The following is a 25,679-nucleotide window of genomic DNA, read 5'->3' on the forward strand; positions in this document are numbered from 1 at the left end:
AGAGATGAGAGGTCCGCCTAAGGATGCTATGGCAGAAGCAATTTGCCTTATAACAATCACCCAGCCCTATTACAGCAGCAGATCACCAACTGGAGAGAATCTTTAAGAAAAACAGAAATAAAGAAGAAAGAAAAGCTATATAGAAATGAGATCCAGAAAATATTTCTGGGTGGTAGCATGCTGAAGTCCAGATGGAAATTTAGCATTAATTTGGCTAACACTGTTTCAGTCACAGCACATTTTCAGCTATTTATTTTTGTACTGAGCCTCTCCTAGTAAGGTGGGTATCAAATGGAAAGTTTTTTTTCCTAAGGTGGCATTTCAAATAATAACAATAATAATAAAATCCTGGATCAGGAACAATTTTTCCATTAAATGCATAAGGAAGCACAGCAGGGACCTTGCATGAGCCTATATTTTTTGCTAATTTAATCTGTGCATATAAATGACATCTTTCCATTTCTTTTCTGAAAGAAGCTTGTTTTTCCATCCTTTTCAATGATTGGCTCCAACTCTGAGATGCTTGTTTCTTTAGTGTTGGTACCCAAATACGAATGCAGTCCTTCTAATTTATACCATGGGGAAAAGAGAGCTGGAGTATGAGAGAGGTGGATTTTATCCGTGCCATGGTTACATATATAGAAAATTGATTTTCCAACCATACCAAATGATAAAGTCCATCTTTGATATATTCCTGTCTCACTGCTTTCCAGGTCTTAAGGCATCTGATCTCAGGTCACCTCCCCTTGGAGTGTAATTCAGAACACAGTCCCTTCCCTTCAGAGACCCCATGCCACAGGGCATGGGTGTGTTTTCTTTGGCTAGGACAGACCTTATGAAAGAAATTATTCTGCTGCCTAACTGAGAGTTGGGCATGGGGTACTGAGAAATGGAGCCTCTCCCAGTGGCCCTTTGCCTGGAATTTGTCCTAAAAGCATGAAACTGAGCAGGATTTGTAGCAGACCGATGTGGATAATATATGCACCACCTTTCCATTCTGGTGTCCGTTTGCATGAGAACGAAAGACTGCAGGATTTTAAATGTGGTCCTAGGTGATGGCGAAGCTGTGAGCTCTTGGAGAGACCTGGTCCGGGGTTTGATTGGAAAGTCTATTGAGGGTGGACCCCCTGGCCAAATCAAAGGAAACTGCCAAGTTGCCATGTTTGATCAAATTTTATGAGGATAATAACCTGAAGATTTTTAGCAGCCCGTGAACAATACATGTGACAGAAACAGAAAGAGCCGTCAGACCCAGCGCTAGTCAACAACGGCTTGTCCTAAAACTTTACCTGAAAGCAGGGAATACTCAGCAGGCCGCTGGCATCTGCTCACATATCTCTAGTTGCCATTAATTCCAAAAGGAGGGAGAAGTGACAGCGGGGTCACCATCTTAACTCAGAATTGTGGAAGTGTCCAAGAGCCTGTTTCTTTGGTTCTGTTTTTGTTTTGGATGAACTTTCAGGAACAATTCTAATGAAACTAGAATTGTGTAGTAAAAAGAGCCCCTTCTTGGGTCTTATGAGTTCTCGTTTGGCCCTGCACTAATTTTTAACAGATTATTCTTCTGCAGTGGAACTGCAGCTTCCTTGTGTATGAAGCTGAGAGAGGATTTAAGTGGCTTCTAGCTTCCCTTTCACCCCAAAGCATTACAGCATCGGTAGCACAGCAGTCGGCTGTCACGGTGAGCTGAATGGAAAGGGATGGAAAATCAGCAGTTCCCACTCTCACTGTCTGAAGATGAGTGGTCCGAAAGAAATATATATTGTCGATGACATTGTTAAATATGTTGATTTAGTTTTTCTCCCTGGAATTCAAATTAGAGGTGAAACTTGGAATTGGGATGCCCCCTTTCCTGATATAGCTCCAGCTGCTAGAATTCTTCCTCTAAGCCAAGAACTGACCTTCTCACCTGGGCAACGGTAGTGAGGTTCGTTCTCTTCTTAGTCGGCAAATGGCCACAGGAGAAATCTGCCTCCTGCAGTCTGTTTTTGCAAGACCGAAAGCTAAGAATGGTCTTCTCTCTGTTTTTAAATGATTAAAAAGACATTGAAAGAAGAAGAACTTTTCATAACACGTGAAATCTACATGAAATGAAAATTTCAGTGTCTGGAAGTACAGTTCTATTGGAACACAGCCACACCTGTTTTTTACTATTATCTCTGGCTGCTTTCTTGCTGTAATGGCAGAGTTCAGCACTTACAACAGAGACTAGGGCTTTCAAAGCTCAAGCATTTACTATCTGGCTTATTACAGAAAAATTCACCAACCTCTCGCTTAGAGCAAGAATATGAATAGTTAGAGATATATTAATAAACATGTAAAATAGAGAAAGAAAAACCAAGAAGAGGCACATAAATAGGAAAATCATAGGGATGTCTAAATTGTAATTATAATAATGGTAGCAGTACCATTCTAGGTCCAGTACTACTGCATTTTCAAAATATAGCACATACATTATTTTTATTTATTCGGGCCAAAAAAAAACTGTGAGGACGTAAGACAACTATGGTATTCTCCATTCAACTGAAAGATAAACCCAGTCACACAGCTAGTTAGCCACACGGCCAGGATTCAAATCTAGCTTCCTTAAGGTTTATCCTAGTACACCCAGCTTGTACTGCATACAACCGAAGAAAGCTGATTGAAGGATCATTTGGGGAGAGTTCAAAGCTCTTCTTAAAGACTTAATTGTAATTCTTCCTTGTGAACCCGTGTAAGACTTCGGGTTGGCATGTTACCTCCTACGTTGGCTCTATTAGAAGTGGCATAGACGTGTGCGTGCGCACACACACACACACACATACACAGAAACACACACAGAAAGATACACACAGACACACACACACATATGCGTAAGAGACTTATTGACTTTAGAAGATTTACAATCATCAAAAAACATTAACACACAAACTAGTTTGAGTAATACTGTTTCCATTTTAACGTAACTACTCAGTAATTTCATTATTAATGTGTTATATACATTGTTACTATATATATAATGATATTTATGGTTATGCATATATTTAATTTATATGTAAATATGTATGGTTATACACATATATGGGAATAATGGTATATATGTCATATTTTTATATATAATGTAGTATGAAACAAAAAGTACTATAAAGTCTAGATCTCAACATTTTTATCTTAGGAAAACTGACTAAAGACCAAATTAAAAAAAAAAAAAAACACTAACAAAATAGCCTATATATCTAGTAAACTCAGCTAATGCCAAAAACTGTACTCCCTGATCCCTACATTTTGTGAAAAAGTAGCCAACAAATGCAGCCACTGTCTCTCCCACCTCAGCAATCACCATCAAACCCAAATCCAGAGCAGCTGATACGATTTAGTGGCACAGGAAGAGACAGACATATGTGAAAGCAAACTCTGAAAGTCAATTGGATTATATACTGGAGACTTTTGTGATAAAGGGGACTTAGTTTTACAGCTTCGTGGGGCGGGGGCGGGGAGAAAAATGAAAGAAGAAAAATCACCCTGGGTCTCTCTGGTTAAGTTATTTTGCAGATTTATTGAAACATGCACGTGGTAGAAAATGACTTCCAGAAGTCAGAATTCTAGCTAAGCCATCGCGCTGCGGCTGGCTGTCCTGTGCAAACACGCCCCGCACTCGCTCCGAGGTAACCTAAGGTAACTGTTTACAGCAGGGAACACTTGACAATGTTAATTGCAGGCTGCCTCGGGCCAGGCTGGCCTTGGGCTCTGGGTCCTCCACTCCGATTAGACATTTGTGAACTGTAACACATCTTGCCAGGTACTTTCACAACGGGGTCAAGCCATTTCTGCTAAGTAAAAAGAAGTGGAGAAATATAATGGAAACACACACACACACACCAAAGCAGGTTCTAGTAGCCACTGCTGAGTCTACACAAGCCTACCTGATTGTTTGTTTGTTTTTTAAAAAGCTAATCAGATCAGGACCCTCAAGATGACCAATCCATTCTCCCTGGGAGATGTAGCATTGGGTGATGCTTGCTCCTAACTGTTCATCAAATATGCTCTCCCTTTGGTGAGGGTCGGCCGTGCACGCAGAGCCTTGCTTGCTGGTAGGTGGGAACACTGTATTAAAGGCGGATGTGCCGCTGAGGTTAAACAGGTTCACTAATTTCTTGACTTTTTCATACACAGCCAGAAAGCCAACAAACAGATACTAGTAGCCAAGCTGTGCCTACAAGAACCCCCCCCCCCCCCCCGCCGCCAAGCCCATGAATTTTGTTTAATTCATTTCACCAGTTTGATCGAATTCCCAGGTGGTTTAGTGGGTCTGGGTAGAAATGGCCACAAGTTTAATTTATGATAAAACAAAATAAATGCCAATTTAACCCACCCAGTGGGGAGAATACAGTCACGCATGTTGTTTGCTGAGAGGCGGCACCGCAGGGAGATAACGGTACAACTCCATGATGCCTTTTTGGCTCTGGCGTGATGCTGGGACAGTGTCTTCTTCCACTGGACTCTCCTCGCCTTTCATGTCACACTCTTCTGTGAGTCAGATATTACCGACGTATAAGTATTTTGGGCTGTTTTGCCTTCCCTGTTAATTTAAAATTTTCTTGAAGTAAGGGACTCTGATGCATTTTTGTATTACATTCAGCAAAATGTCATCTACAGACTAGTTACTCTAGAAATATGTAACAAATGAACTTAAAAAAAGATCACGGATTGATAGGCAAAGGATCTCACATTTCTTTGGGCTCTGCTGTTGTTATTAATTCATTCCACACCTGCTCAGAATAGATACATGCTGTGTTTCAGGCATGGTCCGTGTCACTGCAGAGATACGAATGTAATAAGACACGCTCCCTGCCCTCCAGTGACGCTGGGGAAACTTAATGTGGGAATAGATACTTTAATATGCTACAGAATACCGTATATCTTACTAGAGACGCCCAAACAGAAGGCTATGAGGGACTCAAAGGAGAGGCTTTGTTATTTTATGTATTAGTTTAGTCCTCATTTACTAAGTGTCTATTCTTTTAAGACAGGCACAGGGGAACCAGCAGCAAGTGATGACAGCAGCAGCGATCACTGATGCAGGGTTCGCTCTGCGCCATCTGTTAGTTCCAGCACACTGCAGATAGTAACTCATGACATCCGCACACGAATCGATGACGTAGGCGTCACTACCATCCCTATTTGCCACGTGAGAAAACAGGGACAGAGACGTTTAAGCACCTTATTTGCTCTGTATAGGAACCACAGAGACACCCTCATCAGTTTCTTTTTCGTGGCTTAACCCCAAAGTGAGATTCATACCTACAGAGAGTTGTACGCAGACCGGTGTGGTATGAGTTTACATTGTTATTTTAGGTACTATTTTGAAGTCAACTCATCTGAAATGTACTAAAGTGACCAGATTTGTCAGGGCAAGGAAGCGAATACATGATGAAGGATTGGTAAATGTGACCACATGATAGTAGAACCCAACTCCTCTTACTTAAAAGTAATTGTTATTGGAGAAGAATTCAATGCAAGACAAATTATGCTGGCGTCACCCAAATCCACGTCATCTATAACAATAATAAAATATAACTGTTGACAAAATGTCACCTGCACGTATATAATAAGACATGGGAGGAGAGGCTTCATATTTAGGGATACGAGGTAAATTCTGTAGCATAAACAGATTTCTCGGAAAATGTTTTATCAGCATTTCATCTGAGACTGAAGAGTGATGTTTTGCAAATACATGTATTATAGCTCATGAGAAAAATGATTTTCTTCCTTGGTAGCTTTTTAGCACAGAATAATATAAAGAATTGTAGCACTTAGCTATGTTGGAATAAACTTCAAGAATCTCACAAAAAAATATCTGTGCTATAAAATGGAATAAGATAACCAAGTTGGATCAATTTTATCTGTAGTATGTGCTTGCAGCATGGCACTTGTTACACAAAGTAGACACTTGAGACAAACTCTCGTCTGAGTATATGTTTTGAATCCTGTGTAATAAATACATAAAGAAAATTGCCATGAGTTGTGAAAATCATTTTCTTCATTTTAACCAGGGGATTTGTTCTTTAAAATGATAATGTGGTGTTAAAAGCTTGATTGCAAAATGGCCTTGCTCTAGGGGCAGCTCCTGGGCTGCCTCTGTGGTTTCTGCCGATATAAATTCGATATTTTACAAATGCAGAATGTGAAATATATTCCTAACATGTGTTTCATACACTTACAATACAACCAAATGAAAAACAGCATAGGTTCAGAACGTTTCTTGGCTGTGTGCTTAATGCACTATATCTAGGACATGTTAAATGTTATTATAGAAATAATTGAAACATTTCACACAGTTTCATGCACTGAATTTTGCATGTTAAACCCACACTCCCTTCTTTAGTTATAAAGGACTTCACATAACTGATGCACAAATGTTTCCATTAGTATCGGGAACTCGAAGGATATGATGTTTCTTTTTTAGAAACCAGTGTTGGGTAAACTTTGGAGGTATGTTAGACTTAATTTTGCCAACAGCAGCCTATCGCTAAAGAGATTCATGATGAGATTTTCTAAAAGTGACTTATTGAGAAAACCTAGAGGAGATTTCTGCTTTTACAATTTAAAATGACATCTTTTGTTCCACTTCATCTCTATGTTTTCCTGCCATGTCGTTGATGAATGCTCTTTGCTTATCCTGGGATCACATCAGTACTTTCTCACTGATAAGCTGTAAATATTTAATCATTCAGATACAACTCCTTTAATTTTGCATGCTGAGCACTGTAGGTTTTTAATGAGATTCCCTCTTTCAATTTAAACAAACTGGAAGCTTCTCAATTCCTCTGGAAAATTCAGGAATGAATAGCCCTGAGGGTTAATTCTTTTCTCTCATTTTTTAACTCAAAGTTACACTGAGTGCCCGATTAGGTGGCTGGTGGCTACAGAAAGATTTAGAAAGTCTGAAGTTATTCAACAATTATTTTAAAATCATTATTCAATATTAATCTTTTAGTTTGAGAGCTGAACGTAACAACTATTAACAGATCATTTAGAAACTACTAATATATGTTTTATTCATTGATTGAGCCACAAACATTATTTATTTTTCAAACATGAACTGTCATCACCAAAGTACATCATGGGCCTACGTATATTTCACTACCATTGTCCCCTCTGCTGCAGTGGTTCTCAGAGTGGGGTCCCTAGACCATCACCAGAAGCATCTCTTGGAAACTTGTCAGAAATGCAAACTCACAGGTCCTACTCCAGACCTACTGAAAGGGAATTGGAGAACCCACGAGTCTGCACTTTAGCAAGTCTTCCCAATGATTCAGAAGCATGGTCAAGCTTGAGAATGACTGTTCTAGAAGGATCCATACATCTTCCTGGCTACTGAGATGATGAGCTTCAACATCCCACTAGAATCTTCTCCCAATTGCAGGATCTGTGGCAAGTTGGAGGGAAACATGCCTTAAAGCTGAGCAGATCTCCTGGAGATCTAACAGGAAACATTTATTATTAAGCAATAGATAACCAGTCTCAAGAGTCTGAGTGAAATATTCTTCTGGCTTTCCCTCATTCTCCCCTATCCCAGATCTTTCCTCTACCAAAATATACCTACAGGTGGGCGTGCGCGCACACACACACACACATCCTCCCACACCCGCACCCACACACACTCCCTAAAGAAACCAAAAAAGATGATTACTTTTTCCACTTTCATTTCAGCAAAGGTAAGACCTAAGACAATCATGTATCTCAAGTCTAGAAATTTCATTTTCCAGCCAACTCATGACTATTACCTGGGCCACTCAAACATGTTAGAGAGAAATTCAGAAAAAAGGTAGGGACTGCTAATTATTTTGTCACCATGGTTAAGATCTAAAAGTAGAAATAACTCATTGCCTCAAACTTAGAATTGGTCAAGTTAGTACACAAAGTAATGTGTGTGCAGAAATATATAGTTTAACTTATGGAAAAAATAACTTGATTTTGTTTTTAAAGGTCCTGTAGGATAAAGCATTACACAAGTCTACTTAAATGTGTCCGTACATTTTCTGACAACTGTCAAAGACAGTGTGATGAAGTATCGCATGTAGTTTAAGATGGGCTAAATCTGACTTTCACCAGTTGTCAGTTTTGTGACTTTTAGCAAGTAGCACAAACTGCTTGTTTTTTAGTTTTCTCACGTGTAAAATGGAAAAAAATAACATGATCTATCCCATAGTATTTTTTGGAGAAAATAAACAAGGCAATGTAGCCGTAATGTGTGGCATGTAGCACCTCTTTGGTAAATGTTAGGTATCTATAAGCTGGATTTTCATTGCACGTCTTTCTTAAGATCACATCCTCATCCTTATTTTATTTTCTTGATTAATGTGCTAAAACATTACCTTTGGAAACACACAGTGTAAAGTTTCCTTTCCACTGAATTTTCAATAAATTATGAGCTTTCAATATAATGATATGCATTTACCTTACTTCCCCCTCCCTTTAAGAAAACTCCCTTCACATTTATATTAATGAGTCTTTTCAGTAGTTAGGAGCCTGGAGTATGCTCTTCCAAAGAAGTTTCCTCATAAATTAGCATTAATTGATGTCCAGTTTTTCGGAAAATGTTAGCACACATTATTTATGGCATGTTCTGTTCGTGTGGTGCCTCAATGTGAAAAAAAAAAAAAAAAGAGTTTTCAAAGGAGATTCAAATGCTGTTTCCTTTGCTTGCGAAACGGTGAAAGCCATGGCCTTTGCGTGTTTGGCAAAGCCTCAGCAATCTTTCTGCTTGGAGAGCATGCAGGCCATCTGAAGTCAAGGGTAAATTCCCGATGGCTCTTGCTACAGTGGTTCTTTCCACGTTGATTTTGAGCCTGCATGAGCTGCAGGCCGCGAGCAACCCAGTGACGCAGGCACTCGCCTCAAACGTCGGTAAAAATCGTGTCCAAAGTGAACCCAAAGTTCAGAAAGGCTGCATGATTTCTCCTAATCCTAGGTTATGAGCAAAACACAGAGGCGCGCCAATATCAAGAAAAGACGTGTTTAGTTTTACTGTTCTTGATGTGTCTAGATGCGTGTGCATCTGTGCTCTTTGTGCTTTTGCAAGTATCTAAATAGACCAGAGAAAAAGCAAGATTCCGTAAAAAAGGTTACAGTTTGGATATATTTTTTTAACTCTGTAGGGAAAACATGATGTCAGGCTGTAAGCCGAACTGTTCCTAAAAGCTGGGAAGTTTTCTCATTGTGTTAAACATCTGGAACTGATGGGTGCTGACTAAAGGTGTGTACAGATGTGCTAGGAAGCCAGCCCTTGGAGATGCGTGCCACGGTGGTTAGAACCTAGCACATAGTAAATTCTCAGTAAACTGCGTCTCTTGTTTTTATTTTTCCCAGTCTTATATAGTTGGTGGTTTGGTTTTCTTCTTTTCTCAGTTTTGCCGTATGTTTGCTGATTTGGGATAACAAAAAGACAAATAAGGAGGACTCTCACTTAGAGATAAATCTCTTTTTCACTAGAAGAAAATCTGATATTAGTCAATTCCTTTCATTATAGTCAGTTACATAAATATAAATCTATATTGGATTTTATTTAGGAGAAAAGCAAAGTCAGCTGATGGAATTTCCATAAAAATTTAGAGCAACAAAATATACCTATGAGGTTATTTGCATGAAATATAAGCCCCAATTAAATACAAGTCAAAAAATAATATTTTTAAGTTCCACTGTAAGCCCAGTTTTTGAACAACAAATATGTTTACAGATATAACCCTTTCTTTAAAGAATTCACACTTTTATTGAAGTCATAGGGGAAATGAGAGAAATAGAAACACTGAACAGGAGACTCTATAATTTGTTGCCTGGTTTTAGTCTTAACTATAGAAATATATAGGAAAAAAAATAGGATTTTCTGTAGTCTCCAATTCTTCAAGATTTGAGTCAAAAGAGGGGCTTGTCCAGGTAGCAAGGCCCTTCCCAGAGGGAGCACTTCACAAAACATGGTCTCAAAGTCAAGGAGAAAAAAAAAAGCCAAGCCATATTAACAGATAGTGAATGAAGTATAACTAACGCGAGAGAGAAGAGTTCCTGAGTTGAGAACAGAATGATTGGTTAGAAGCAGAGAAGCCAAACCACCAAATGGGATGGTTGAGAAGGCTGGGCTGAGAGCAGACTAAGAAGGGTGATAAGTGGTGAGCAGAGGCTCCTCCCACAGTCATTCAGAAGCTGAATTAAAGATGATCTTTAGTGTATCTAAGAGAATGTGGCCAGGTTTTTAGGCATAGCATAAGGGGGAAAGACAGCTGAGTTGGTGAAAAAGATACTGTCCGTAGGTCAGATTTCATTAGCATCAGAGTATCAGGGTAGAACAGAAACTTTGTAGGCATCAAGATTTGCATGCAACACTGCTCTTGTCATCTGCTAATATTTTCCCCAGGAATTTGGAAGCCACATAGCATTCTTGACCTTTTCTTTTTTCATCTATGGGGTGGGATTAATACCACAAACTTTGTGAAATTCTTCTGAGGGGTACCAGAGAGAGTAAATATTATCCCCACAAAATGCAGCACAAAATGTGTTCTTATTAAATAATCCCTACTGTCATTATCTAGCCCAATTTCTTACCCAGTGCTTGAATCCTCCTGGTAACATACACACCAATGTACATTGTAATTAATGTTTGAAGAGTCTAGTAATTGGAATATTAATTGGCTAGCAATTAGAATTAGAATTGGATAGTAATAGTCTTATTGTTTTTACCACTAGAAGACCCCATTCTACCTATTAAACCTTTTCCTGCTAAATTAAAATACCCTCAGCCAATAACTTACCTGCATTGCTTTTGGTTTAGTCATTAGTAAATAATAAACCCGAAGTTTCTTTTATATAAGAGCACATCCATACTGGTTTACACTCTCGAGGCTTTCCTGCTTTTTGCTTCTCCAGGCTAAACTAAATATCACTGCTTTCGCATTACTCATAAGGCCTCAGTGGTTTCTCTCTCTCTCTCTCTATCTCTCTCTCTCTCTCTCTCTCCTGTATTCTTCCATCTGAGAGAGGGCGTTTTGAAACATACTTGGTATTTTGAAACACACTTGGTGTGATTAGACCAATACAGAATAAATCTCAAGGGTTCTCTCTCTTGCCCCTGGGCATTTTCCTTCAATTAAAGGACAGTCTAATTCTCATTAGCTTTTTTTTTTTTTTTACTTTTTTTTTGGGGGGGGGGTACTCTATTAGCTTTTGAAAGCTGTATCACAGCCTTAATTGTTATCTGAAAACTAGCTTTGTCTCTTGGTGGGTGTCAAGCCAATAGACACAACCAAGCTGAAGATCAGGAGAAGGAAGGACTTATTACTACTAGGATTTATTATCACTCGCAGCAAGTAAGGAGAACACTGGGATCTTTCCCAAAGCAGTGTCTCCCCAGCAGCAACACTGAGGAAGTTTTCAGCTAAGGACACATGCATGTTCATGAAGGGGCTTGAGCAGAGGAGAATTCAGCACAGAGTTGGGGCAAAGGTCGACAGAGTCCAAACTTTAGTTGATTGAAATCAGGAGGGTCGGCATCCATCCGTCCTCCACCTGAGTGGGGGCCTTGGTTCCTGCAGGACTCAAGGATATATCATTGTGTGTCTCCCTCGAGGAGGAGCTAGGACTCTGCTTCATCACTGCACTCTTGTTTGACTGCCTTTCCTCTGTTCTGCATTCCTTTGTTCCCTTAAGATCATTGGTCCCTGAGACCTGTTCAAGGGCAAGCTCTGTGGCCAAGCCTAGATCACAGAGTGGCTTAGGCCCATGTGGGTTCTCATGTCCAGAAAGCCATGCCTGGTTTTCTTTCTCCAGGGACCCCCTATCTTATCTGCTTACCAAATGACAGCATAGTGTCACCTTAAAACTCTTTCCAGGGGATAATCCGTACGTCGGTCCTTCCACTGACTGAGATATTTGAGCTTGGCATTCCACAAATACACAGCGTGAAAAGGTGTTTCTATTGAATTTACATAGATTTGAGAAACCGTGAGCAATTGCCTCTCACACCAGGTTGACAGAGCCCCAAACTCCGTGAGAGGTGATATCTGAACAGTGTTGCTGGGTTTCTGTTTGTTTCTTTGTTTGTCTGTTTGACCCAAGTATTCAGATCTTATTTGCATCATCTAAGCATCCTCTTGAAACTCAGAGACCCAGGAATTCTCTACTTCATAAGAGAATATAGAGACAGGAGGACTAATGAAATGCTGTTTATATAAAACAAACCTGTAGATACAGAGAACAGGGAAGTGGTTACTGAAGGGGTGGGGGCGGGCGAAATGGGTAAAAGTGATCAACTCTATGGTGACAGATAGGAACTAAATTTTTGATGGTGTGCACACTGCAGGGCAATACGGAAGCAGAAATACAACGTTGTCCGTGGGAAACTTACATAATGTTATAAACCAGGGTGACCTCAATAAAAATAAATTCTAAAAACTGTTGTTTATATACTTTCGCTCTTTTAATTTATTTTCTCCACGTTCCTGCTGCCTTTTCATTCCAGGATCTATTTTCCTTTCACCTTTGTGACTAGCCATGTAAAAGACATTTAGTGATTTCAAATTTTAGTAAACAGTGTTCCAACAGTAAACAAGCAAAAGTGACCACATGGGTGTCAAGTTCCCCATAAATATTAGAGTCTGACGTAGGTTGGTGTTTTAACTGCTCTGGGAACTGTGACGCTCCAGCCATCAGTCGATACTAGAGTCTTTGACTTCTTCACTGAGTGTTCTGCACTCAACTTTGACCGCAGGGATTGTACTCGCTGTTAAGTGACGTTGCTACAGACTGAAGCAGAAATCTGCGTGGGTCACCATGCCTAAAGGAAACGGGGAAGTCCATCTCAGGGAATTGTATTCTCCATTACAAAACAGGGTGAAGTGGGGGGGGGGCTTCCCTGATGGGGCAGTGGTTAAGAAGCTGCCTGCCAATGCAGGGGACACAGGTTCGATCCCTGGTCCAGGAAGATCCCACGTGCCGTGGAGCAACGAATCCTGTTGATGCTGTGAAATTCTCTCTAGGGGGTGGATTCGGGATCTCCAAAGGAAAAGAATTTCTCTTCGGGATCAATAGCAAGCCGCCACTCAGGTTAAAGTTACAGAATAACAGTTTATTAAGAAGAAAGTACAACAGCTCTGGCACAGACACCAGAAGGGTGTGGAGAGACCCGAGGAGGGGTCTTATCTTCAGAGCACAGTTAATTACAGTCCCAACCATAGAACTGATTATTAGGGTTGATGGTTAGGATTGACTGTTTCTATAGAAACGTTCGTGATATTCAAAGAGTTTCGTTACTCAGTGATCCTGTGATGTCCGGGTAACCCCCACCCTAGAGCCATAAGAATCAGTCTTAAAGAATGGGTGAGGTTAAGTCACGTTTTTCCAGTTCTTTCACCCCTCCCCCGACCAAGTCAGCCCCTGGAACTCTCACTGTGAGCCATAACTACTGAGCCCACGTGCCACAACCACTGGAGCCTGGGCGCCTAGAGCCCGTGCACCACAACGAAGAGTAGCCCCCGCTCGCCACAACTAGAGAAAGCCCGTGCGGCAGCAATGAAGACCCAACACAGCCAATAAATTAACGAATTAATTTTTTTAAAAAAAGGGTGAAGGATATTGGTAAAGCAAAATGTATACAGCCAATGCCTCAAAATTTGTTACCCTGCTTACTGATTAAGTTTCTCTTAAAAAAGATAGACATAGATCTACCCCAAAGAGCTTCAGAAAAGATCCATATTAAAAAAGCATTGATCTGCTAATAATGGCATTTTTTTTTTTTTTTTGGAGTTGTGACCACTCTATCAAAAGCCAAAAGCAAATCACAAAGACAAATAGTTATGCCATCAAAGAGAAGATGCAGGTACAGGGCGAGGTGAGTTTACATTTCGAATGCATGGTCCATGTCACCCATTCTAATTCTTCAGCACCCAAATTTCTGACACCTCTCCTTTTGAAAGATCTGTTTCCCACACTATTTAATAGTCCTATTGCCCAGAATCAAGTTCAAGCCCCAATGTCCGATCTAACAAAAATGCAGAAGGAAAACTGACATTTTCCAAGTGTTCGCAGAAGACAGATTCCAACAAACCTTCACTGATATTCGTGATTATTCATCCACTGCTGCTCCCTAAATAGCCTGCTTCTAGAACTTACGAAAACAGTGTCTCTTGGATTAGTGGATTTTAGCAAAAGAACTGAGCTACAGGTTGGATGGAACTCTGAGAAGAAATTAGGTAATAAACCCACTCAAGTATGGAGCAATGAAAGAGGGAGACGTAACCGGAAATCTCAATCACAGACCTTTTCCAAATGGGTGTTTTAATACTTTCAGGAATATGCAATAACAGGAAGAAACATCTGGCCGTTTACTCCCAAGCAGAAGAACCACCAGACACGCTTACATAGATAAAACATCATTTTAAATAAAATAGAGTCAGAAAGAGAAAAACAAATATCGTATATTAACACATACATGTGGACTATAGAAAAATGGTACAAATCAACTGGTTTGCAAGGCAGAAATAGAGACACAGATGTAGAGAACAAACATATGGACACCAAGTGGGGAAAGTGGCGGGGCGGTGGTTGGGGGGATGAATTGGGAGATTGGGATTGCCATATATACATTACTATTAAGAAAAAAATATCAAAGTGTACACTTTAAATATATGCAGTTTATTGTATGTCAATTGTATCTCAATAAAACTTCTTAAAGAAAAAAAGATTTAAAAATAAATACATAAATAAAATAGAGCATATCCACTACACATGGGTAAAGATGGTTTTATGAATACTTGAGTTTTCTTTTATAATTATCTAAACTTTTTATCCCATAAACATATCTAGTTTTAAGATGACCCAAAACCCAACCCAATCCATTTTTATAATATTGAATTCCAAATGAGTGAAAAACTAGTACATTTTCACCAAACTCACATTTGTATTCAAAAAAGTAAACATTACTATGAGCACGATGCAATAGGCACACACATTTTTTGAAAGGTGAATAAATGTGAATAAAACAGATACCACGCAGAGGTCTAAAATACAGCAAAAAAGAAGCACTCAACTGACCTTTGGGCCTTGGACATGTGAGATGTAATTTAACATATGATTCCTCTCCCTTTTCCTGGTGTCTTTCCCACTGCAGTGTTGATGGCCACCCAGGTAAAACTCCTGGCAGCATCTTCACCCATATTTAATAGTCTATTGATGGAGACTGCTGAGTGATGGTTAGACTCACAGGCTTTCCAAATTCTGGGACCACCATGCACAACTCTGTGACTTGGAGCAACTTATCTTCTCCCTGCATGTTCTGTTCATAAATTGGGGAGAAAATAGTACGCTTTTTCACAGTTGTGTGGATCAAATGAGATCACACATTAAAATACTTACAACAATGCATACCACGTAATAAGTCCTTAAAGACTTCTTTACTGTTTGCCTCAAAGCAAATAACCTAATATTTCTTTCATTCACCTAGCACTCATGCTTTGCAAACTTCTTTGCTCTGCAGAAGATGCAGAATTATATACAACATTTTTTTTTAAATTTTTATTTGAGTGCAGTTGCCTTACAATGTTGTGTTCATTTCTGCTGTACAGCAAAGTGAGTCAGCTATACGTGTACATTTATCCCTTCTTTTTTAGATTTCCTTCCCATTTAGGTCACCACAGATCATTGAGTAGAGTTCCCTGTGCTATACAGTAGGTTCTCATTAGTTATCTATTTTAAACATAATAGTGTATATATGTCAATCCCAGTCTCCCAATTCATCCCACCCCCTCCTTCCCCCTTTGGTAACTGTACATTTGTTCTCTACATCTCTGTCTCTTTTTCTGCTTTGCCAATAAGTTCATCTGTACCATTACTCTAGATTCCACATGTAAGCAGTATTATACAATATTTGTTTTTCTCTTTCTGACTTGTTTCACTCTGCATGACAGTCTCTAGGTCTGTCTGTGTCTCTGCAAATGGCACCATTTCATTCCTTTTTAGAACTGAGTAATATTCTATTGTATATATGTACCACATGTTTTTTATCCATTCCTCTGTTGATGGACATTTATGTTTCTTCCATGTCTTGGCTATTGTAAATAAAGCTGCAGTGAACATTGGGGTGTGTGTATCTTTTTGAATTATGGTTTTCTCTGGATATATGCCCAACAGTGGGATTGCTGGGTCATATGGTAGTTCTACTTTTAGATTTTTAAGGAATCTCCCTACTGTTCTCCATAGTGGCTGTATCAATTTACATTCCCACCAACAGTGCAAGAGGGTCCCCTTTCCTCCACACCATCTCCAGCATATGTTGTTTGTAGATTTTGTTGATGATGTTCATTCTGACCAGTGTGAGGTGATAGCTCATTGTAGTTTTGATTTGCATTTCTCTAATGATTAGTGATGTTGAGCATCTTTTCATGTGCCTCTTGGCCATCTGTATGTCTTCTTTGGAGAAATGTCTATTTAGGTCTTCTGCCAATTTTTTGATTGGGTTATTTGTTTTTTTGATATTGAGCTGCTAGAACTGTTTATAGATATTTTGGAGATTAAGCCCTTGTCAGTTGCTTCATTTGCAAATATTTTCTCTCATTCTGAGGGTTGTCTTTTCATCTTGTTTATGGTTTCCTTTGCTGTGCAAAAGCTTTTAAGTTTAATTAGGCCCCATTTGTTTATTTTTGTTTTTATTTCCATTACTCAAAGAGGTGGGTCAAAGAGAATCTTGCTTTGATTTATGTCATAGAATGTTCTTCCTATATTTTCCTCTAAGAGTTTTATAGCATCTGGTATTACATTTAGGTTTTTAATCCATTTTGAGTTTATCTCTGTTATGGTGCTAGGAAGTGTTGTAAACTCATTCTTTTACACGTAACTGTTCAGTTTTCCCAGCATGACTTGGTGAAGAGACTGTCTTTTCTCCATTGTATATCCTTGCCTCCTTTGTCATAGGTAAGGTGACCATAGATGAGTGGGTTTATCTCTGGGCTTTCTATCCTGTTCCATTGACTTATATTTCTGTTTTTTGTGCCAGTCCCATACTGTCTTGATTACTGTAGTTTTGTAGTATAGTCTGAAGTCAGGGAGTCTGGTTCCTCCAGCTCCGTTTTTCTTTCTCAAGATTGCTTTGGCCATTGGGGGTCTTCTGTGTTTCCAAACAAATTGTTACCACAAAAATTTTATCTAATTTCATACATAATTTAAAGCAGTTTTCCATTCAGTGGGGGAGAAAAAATTTATGCAATTATCTATAGAAAATGACTATTAACTCTGTGATTAGACCAGTGAAGGAAAGCAGACAGATCTATAAGCAAAGAATTACACCACGTTGACAGTCAGACTAGAGTCAGGATGTGTTCAAGGGAGGATGGAGAAAAATCTTCTTGCGGGGAGGGAATGGGGTCAGATTTCAGAGATGAAGTGCTATGACCTGGTCTGGAGTACGGGGTGAGGGCAGGGACAGGCATCTGAGGCAGGTGACCCAAGCACAGGATGGCAGGCAGACAAAGAAGTCAGAGGGTGGTGCATTTAGCACCTGTCTGTAACTCTGCATGGCTGAAAGAAGGGGAGGGGCAAAGGAGCTGAGTCAGTAAGGAGACAGCCATCCATATTCCTTTTCCAACTTGCTGCAGGTGTGGAGCACTGATGATGAAAGCCTGGGAGAATAATGATGCCTATAAGTCCAGTGGCACCAAAGCATTCACCCGACTACACACTTGCTGGGCACCATCATTTCAATTTGTCTTCTCTGATCTTATTCAGTTTGAGGTCCCATAGCTTCCTCAAAAATCTTGCTTGAAAATAGAAATTGTTATAAATAAAATTATTTGAAATTACTCTCTTTTCCAAGGAAGAGCACTATGTACTTTCCTTTTAAGCCACTTTGTTTTTGGCAAGAATTTTAGAAAATCTCTCCTTACCAAAAAAAAAAAAAAATGTTTTCCTTCCTAGAGGCACCATACTCAGACATGAGGAAATATCAGTCAAGAAGACAAAATAAACACGTAATTCCTAAGAGCCTAGAGCCAACTGGAATATATTGAAGACTGTAATGGGTCCGAGGCTGTGTGTGTGTGTGTGTGTGACAGAGAAAGACACAGAGGAAGAAAGAGGGAGGGGGAGAGATGGAGAGACAGGACGGAGGGAGAAAAGAAAGAAAGAGAAAATCTCCTTTGAGACTTTTGGTCTGTGATGTGCATTGTTGGAAACGATAGCCCCGTTCTCTCCCAGACCACCGCAGGACAGTGTTACTATTAGTACTAGTAGTAGCATCAGTGCTAGTACTAGTACTAGTATCAGTATTAGTATTAGTATTAGGAATCGTCAGCTGACAGTTCCTCAAGGGATTGAGGCTTGGCAAATGACCGTTGCTTTAGATTTTTCCCTGTGGTCTGTCTCAGGTCAGATCTATCCTGCCCTGCATCTCCCATTGTTACAGAACCCACGGTTAGTTCTGGTTCCACATGGCAAATAGCATGACTATATTACCCCGGAATGGAAGAGCTGAGATGGGGTGAGAAACTAAATAAACTACAAATCCTTTCCTCATTCCAAGCAATCCCAAGTTCAACATATCTATTTGCATCTGTTAAACTTTATCTCAGTCTAATTTATCAGGTAACTAAGTGCTAAAAAGAAGTTTTGGGGGAGACACTTGGCATTATGTAGGTAACCAAACCCTTCAAGTCTATGAAAATAAAGTGACACTCTGCATCCATTCATCCTTTTTGAGGATAATTCACTTTCCTCATAGAAAAGAATCTATTCCAGGACACAGAGGGCACCTTGAACCTGGGCGGACCATTCTCCTTGGTTGTAGAGAGAGGAAGATTAATGCCAATGAATCCCACAGCTGGAAGAGTGCGCTTCACTGGGTGGGTTAATGACATAATTTCTGCTTCATGAAGAAGATCCCTATAAAATATAGGACGCCGCACCGGTTAGTGGAGAGAGAACTGTCTTCGGAACTGATGAAACCCAGGTTTACTTTTCAGTTCTGCCATCCAAGCAGTCACCAAATCACAGAGACATTTTAAAGATTAGATGAAATTTACTGCAAGTGCCTGTGAGTGGACCTGGCACATGGTAGGCCCAAAAATACTAACCATTTTTCACACAGAAAAAAAAAAAAAAATTACAATGCAACATAAACTGAAATTCCACACAAGTTTCATTTTCAGGGGTAGAAAGTCCAGGACAAGTGTAGGAATCCATGCAAAGCAGAGAGAACGATATTAGCATAAAAGGTAAATTTCAAGAAATCCCAAGAAATTAGCAAAGACAAGGCCAAGACAGTAGGTAAAATACGAGGACCACCCACCCTCCACTCCTCTGCCTTCCCTAAGAATCTGCCCCTCCCAGTTTTATTTAAAAGGAAGGGCTGGGATGACCTTGAGTGACCCCTGGGCTAGGTCAGCAAAGTGCTGTCAGTGTCTTTGACACACAGAGTGCTTAACAGGCAAACACAGAGATTCCTAGCATGGCCATTAACTAGCTATAGGACTTGGAATATGGATGGAATGGTGATTTAATATCTCAAGTCTTCACTGCCTTTGCCTTTAAAGTAAGAAACGAGCAATGTGATCTAAATTCTCATTGAGTACTAAGAAAAGACTGTGTTTTCAAGGATCTTTAAGGTAAATGATGAAGCGGAATGCTACAGATGGACTAGAAGCCTCTAGATGGCAGAGGTGACCATTAAGCAGCTGTCAGTCAAGACTGGATGCTGACTCTCGTATTATAGCAAAGTGCTATTTCCCATTCGTCTATGTACCCATAGACCATCCTTGTGATTTTAAGAAGCCCCTCCTGTCATTATACACACATTATATGAGCAAATACAAGTACGTATCATCTATTATGTGACCCAGACTTGGAAGCGGCAGGGGGAGGAAACATTCCCATTTGTTTTGTTTAAAAGATTTAGATATTTCTCTTTTATTTATTTACGTTAATTCAAGAGAAAACCAGCAAATTCAGCCAGACAGTAGCTGTGTCTTTTGGCAGCAGAAATAATCTAATAAAAGCATCACCTTTCAAAAGGGAAGGGGAGGGGCGGGGAAGAAAGAAAACCCATCTGAGGCATCGGTCACGTCATTTCAGCCCCAAACATATTTCACTCTGGGTTTGTATTTTTTGGACTTGCGCAGCTTACAATGGTTTTTATCCCAAGTTCATGCCACCAGAGTTGGAATTCATAACACAAACAGTAAGACCAGGCCGTGATTGACAGCTCTGACTCTGTTAATACCTCATAGTAGGTCTTCTACCACGGTCAGAAGTTAAGATTTATTTGGATAAGCTTTCTGCTGGTTTTGTAGACTTGAAGTTTTATAATGGGGGTTATCCCAGGACTATATATATATATATCTGGCATAGATTATGAGAATCCATGGCGAAATGGTAGACAGCCCCCTCCCCTGTGCACCAGACCCCCAGAGCCTAGAACTTGGTTTTAATTAAGTTATTACCAACTTTAATGGGTAGGATCTGAATCTTGTTTTTCAGATGGAACCAGACAAGAAGTGATCATGAAGGCAAACTTCACAGTTAAGGAAGATTCCCTGATATTTTTAAAAAATGAAAAACAAAAAAAAAGACCTTCACATTTTCCAGAGGTCACTGCTGTTTCCTTATCTCCAAAAGCACCTTTTGGGGATGCTTTTCAAAAAGAGGGTTTCTATAGCTTTTTGGGTAAAGGTCACTGAGCTTTTTCAAGAATGAGTAAAGGAGGGTGATATTTCTCAAAGTGATGATCTGAAGAGGCTTCGTTAGTAGAATACCTGGGCTTTTAGAACAAATTGGTATGTACAGAAGGATGGACCATGTCATGATTCTTATGATAAGAATACTCATGAGTTTTTAATATACAGGCTCTAGTTTTTAACTGGGTCTTGATTAAAAATACAGGGACACTTAGAATATCTATATATGCATATACATGTATGTGTGTGTGTATATATACACACACCCATATATATATATATTTATAAATTTAACTTAGTCATGACTTTGTTGTCGGTAGACGAGAAAACCCATCTTTACTCTTTACTTCTTAGAGATGTATGAGAACCTGCTGATGACCCCTCGGTAGTGTCAGGGGTCTGCTGAGGGCTGAGCCAGATGGTGATGAAAAGAAGTGCTGATGGCGTTAATTCTGCAATTGTTGGGTATTTATCACAAAACACACTGGCTTGCTGTGTTTCATGAGATCAAGGATGCACTCTTTAAAAAAAAAAAAAGGAATTGTAAAAGATTTAAACATCTCTAGGGGCTTCCCTGGTGGCACAGTGGTTAAGAATCCACCTCCCAATGCAGCAGACATGGGTTCAATCCCTGCTCTGGGAAGATCCCACATGCTGCAAAGCAACTAAGCCCGGGCACCACAACTACTGAGCCTGCACTCTAGAGCCTGCGAGTCACAACTACTGAGCCCCCGTGCTGCAACTACTGAAGCCCGCGTGCCTAGAGCCCATGCTCTGCAACAAGAGAAGCCAGCGCAATGGGAAGCCCGCACACTGCAATGAAGAGTAGATCCCGCTCGCCGCAACTAGAGAAGCCCCTGCGCAGCAACAAAGACCCAACACAGCCAAATAAATAAATTAATAAATTAATTTAAAAAAAAATTTTAAAAATAAACATCTTAAGACAGGATCATCTTTATGGTTTCAAACAATCCTAATTAGACACAGAATTCTAAAGACTCAGTAAAAGAGATTCAATAAAAGTTCATAGTTTTTTTTTCTTTCTTTCTTTTTTTAAAGTTCATAGTTTTTATCTGTGTATCAGTAATTACAATTGATTTCTTATCCATAAAGGAGAAATCAAACAGAATAGAAAGAATAGCCATTCAACCGTTCTTTAAAAAAACACGTCTTGGTCATCTGTGTATAAACAGGCTCAGTGTCAGCTCCTGGGCCTGTATCCACAAACATGTTGAATTTACAGTTTTTCTGGGAACCAAACAACAACTTAGCAACAAGTAAGATAACTACAGACCGTGGAGACAACTATAAATGACACAAATAATATAATGTAATAGAGGACAAATGAAGGAGACTAACTGAAGATAGAATAGTAGGGGAAGGCTTTTCTAAGGACGGTAAAAATGAGGCAGCTATGGGAAGATCTTGGCGCCTAGTGTTCAAAGAAACGCAGCAGCAATGATAATTTGCTGAGAATGGAAAGGCTTGGCCCATTCGAACAACAAAACAGTGGGAACAGAGACAGAGCTTGGCGGTGGAGGAGTGGAGGGAGGGGGCGGCTGGGAGGAGAGAGGCAGGCTGGAGCCAAGTGATTCAAAGACTTTTAGGCTAATGTAAGTTTTTAAAAAATATGTAATTTTAGTACAAGAGGCCTTGGAAGATCTTTGAACGGGGCATGATACAGATTCTCATTTTTATTGTTTACCATGGGAACAGTGTTTAGAATGAACCAGAGAGAATAAAGCAGTAGAAAGCAAGGAGATTCATAGAGATCCTTATCTGCACTTGTTTCAAAATCATGGTGGTTTATACTACAGTGTCATTAGTGCACATGGAAAGAAACGGGCAGATTCCTGCACATCAGAGCAATAGAATCTAGACTTTCGATTGGATGTAGGGGGGAGAATACCATTTAGATCAGCGCTAATTGCTAAGGGTGGTCAGACATGAGAAGCCTGATACCTGCTCACGGAAAGTCCAATCAGCAGTAGAGACGGGTGCGGTTAGGTTAGGGAGGTGGCTTTGGTCCCAGCCATTCACGGACCCAGACTGACATCCTACCATTTTCAAAACATAGTTTACAAAGTTGTTTGGGGGCATCAACTTTCAGCCACGAAATAGGGAAAGAAAAAAAAAAGAACGCACTCCGACTTCTTAAAAACTTCAGCCCCAAAGTGACTTACACCAGTTTTGCTCCCATTTCCTTGGTGAGAGAGAGTTGGCTGACTCTACTTACATGCAAAGGGAATTGACAAATGGAGTTGTTGGCTGTACAGATGCTCTCAGTAAGGACTCCGCGCTGTAAATTGGGGTCAGGAGCGGTTTCTGCCACATTGAGTGGAGAAACACTCGTTCTCATCTTCTGAGTGGTATGGATTTCTGATTTTTAAGAAAATCAGGGAGAGGGATTTTGATTTCAATTCAGGTATGCCTGTAAAATAAAGCTGTATAATTTTCAGGTCACAGATGTTATTTGTGTTAGAGGCAAACTGAACACTGGTGTCAAGAGTGCTTTAGAAAGCCTTCGAAAGAATAACGCTCAACGCTCAGAATGTCCAGCTGTGCTATTGTAAAGTTAAAATCCTCTTGCCACCAGGATACGGGTACTATTTGCCCAGGATATTTCAAGCTCAATATAATTTGTCCATTGTCCCCTGTCTTAGATTACTTGAAAATAAACAGTGTAATTTTCCCTGATTATAACCAGCTAGCCACTGACTAACAAGTTCTCCTTTGTTATTCCATTCAATATTTTATTTGGACATTGTTTAGTGTGTGAGTAGCCAATAGGCAATTAAAAATTGTAGTTCTCCAAGGGGTAACTGAAGGTTTATCCCTAATGCGAACAATCTCAATATAGACATCATGCTTCTCAGTCACTTTTCGGTTGCCTGAGGCTTGAGGTTTTACATATGCTAAGATTCCCATTACATAAAAACTGAAATATGCCTAGTGTTTTGTTGTGTTTTTCATTGCCTTTGTCATCCATAGAAAGATTTTCCTATCAATTCCTAAAGCATCTGAATTCAGATACATTACAATTCATTTCCTTAAAAGGAGTTTCAACCTTATTGGAAGGAAATACATGTGTTTAAACAATTTTTTTTTTCAAACAAGAGTATTGAAGCTGTGTAATATTTTTAAGATACTCTTCTTAGAGTACACAGGAAAAAGAAGCTTGTAATTAAATATGGTAGTGCATGGAAAGCACTTAGCACAGTTATTGACACTTGGGCAGGGCTCAATAAATCTGTTATGAAAGTAAGAGTTAATTTGTGTGTGTGTGTTTTTTTTTTGGGGGGGGTACACCAAGTTCAATCATCTGTTTTTATACACTTATCCCCGTATTCCCTCCCTCCCTTGACTCCCCCCCCACCCTCCCTCGAGTCCCCCCCACCCTCCCCGTCCCAGTCCTCTAAGGCATCTTCCATCCTCGAGTGGAACTCCCTTTGTTATACAACAACTTCCCACTGGCTATCTACTTTACAGTTAGTTGTATATATATGTCTGTGCTACTCTCTCGCTTCGTCTCAGCTTCCCCTTCACCCCCTGCCCCTCCAAACCTCGAGTTCTCCAGTCCATTCTCTGCAGCTGCGTCCTTGTTCTTGTCACTGAGTTCATCAGTACCATTTTTAGATTCCGTATATGTGAGTTAGCATACAATATTTGTCTTTCTCTTTCTGACTTACTTCACTCTGTATGACAGACTCTAGGTCTATCCACCTCATGACATATAGCTCCATCTCATCCCTTTTTATAGCTGAGTAATATTCCATTGTATATATGTGCCACATCTTCTTTATCCATTCATTTGTTGATGGGCATTTTGGTTGCTTCCATGTCCTGGCTATTGTAAATAGTGCTGCAATAAACATTATGGTACAAGTTTCTTTTGGGATTATGGTTTTCTTTGGGTATATGCCCAGTAGTGGGATGACTGGATCATATGGTAGCTCTATTTTTAGTGTTTTAAGGAACCTCCAAACTGTTTTCCATAGTGGCTGTACCAATTTACATTCCCACCAACAGTACAGGAGAGTTCCCTTTTCTCCACACCCTCTCCAACATTTGTTGTTTCCAGATTTTGTGATGATGACCATTCTGATCAGTGTGAGGTGATACCTCATTGAGGCTTTGACTTGCATTTCTCTGATGATTAGTGATGTTGAGCATCTTAATTTGTGTTTTTAAGTAACACAACTGGACTTGATCATCTTTTTGGACTCTGCAGCGTCAGGCAGAGCATATACATATATAAGGACAATCCCTTTCTCTTCCCCAAACCACACTGCAATACTCTGAGGATTTAAGGATGTAATAGTAAAGATCCTATGAGGACAGATCTGTCATTAACTACTACGAATGTCTTGTCTACATAAATGTGGCTGGTGAGGCAAACTAAGTAGAAAACAACAGTCACATAAAGTCTTTCAGTGTAGATTTTAGCTGAATGATGACCCCTTACTTATTTCCCAATACATTTTTTTTCACTAATTCTAAAAAAAGATTAAAAAAAAAAACTTCTCAAAAGTTGGAAAATACCTTAATACATTATATTTTAACTAAAAGCATTTCTTAAAAGTTTTTGAAAATTGTGGTAACATGCACATAGCAACATTTACCATATTAACCATTTTAAAGTGTACAGCTCAGCTCTCAGCTCAGTGGCATGAATTTCATTCACCCTGTTGTGCAACCATCACCACCACCCATCCCCAGAACTCTTGTCGTCTTGCAATACTGAAACTTGGTACCCACTGAAGCCTAACTCCCCATCCCCCTTCACCCCGTCTGCTCACAACTACCACTCTACTCTCTTTCTCTATGAGTTTGACTATTCTGAGTACATAAACGAAAAAATACAGGATTCATCCCTTTTTGGACTGACTGATTTATTTCACTTAGTATAATGTCCTCCGGGTTTATTTACGTTGTATTATGTGTCAGAATTCCCTTCCTCTTTAAGGCTGAGTGGTCTTCCATTGTATGTAG

The sequence above is a fragment of the Hippopotamus amphibius genome, chromosome 17 (assembly GCF_030028045.1).
Source record: "Hippopotamus amphibius kiboko isolate mHipAmp2 chromosome 17, mHipAmp2.hap2, whole genome shotgun sequence".
In the NCBI taxonomy this organism is placed as follows: domain Eukaryota; kingdom Metazoa; phylum Chordata; class Mammalia; order Artiodactyla; family Hippopotamidae; genus Hippopotamus; species Hippopotamus amphibius.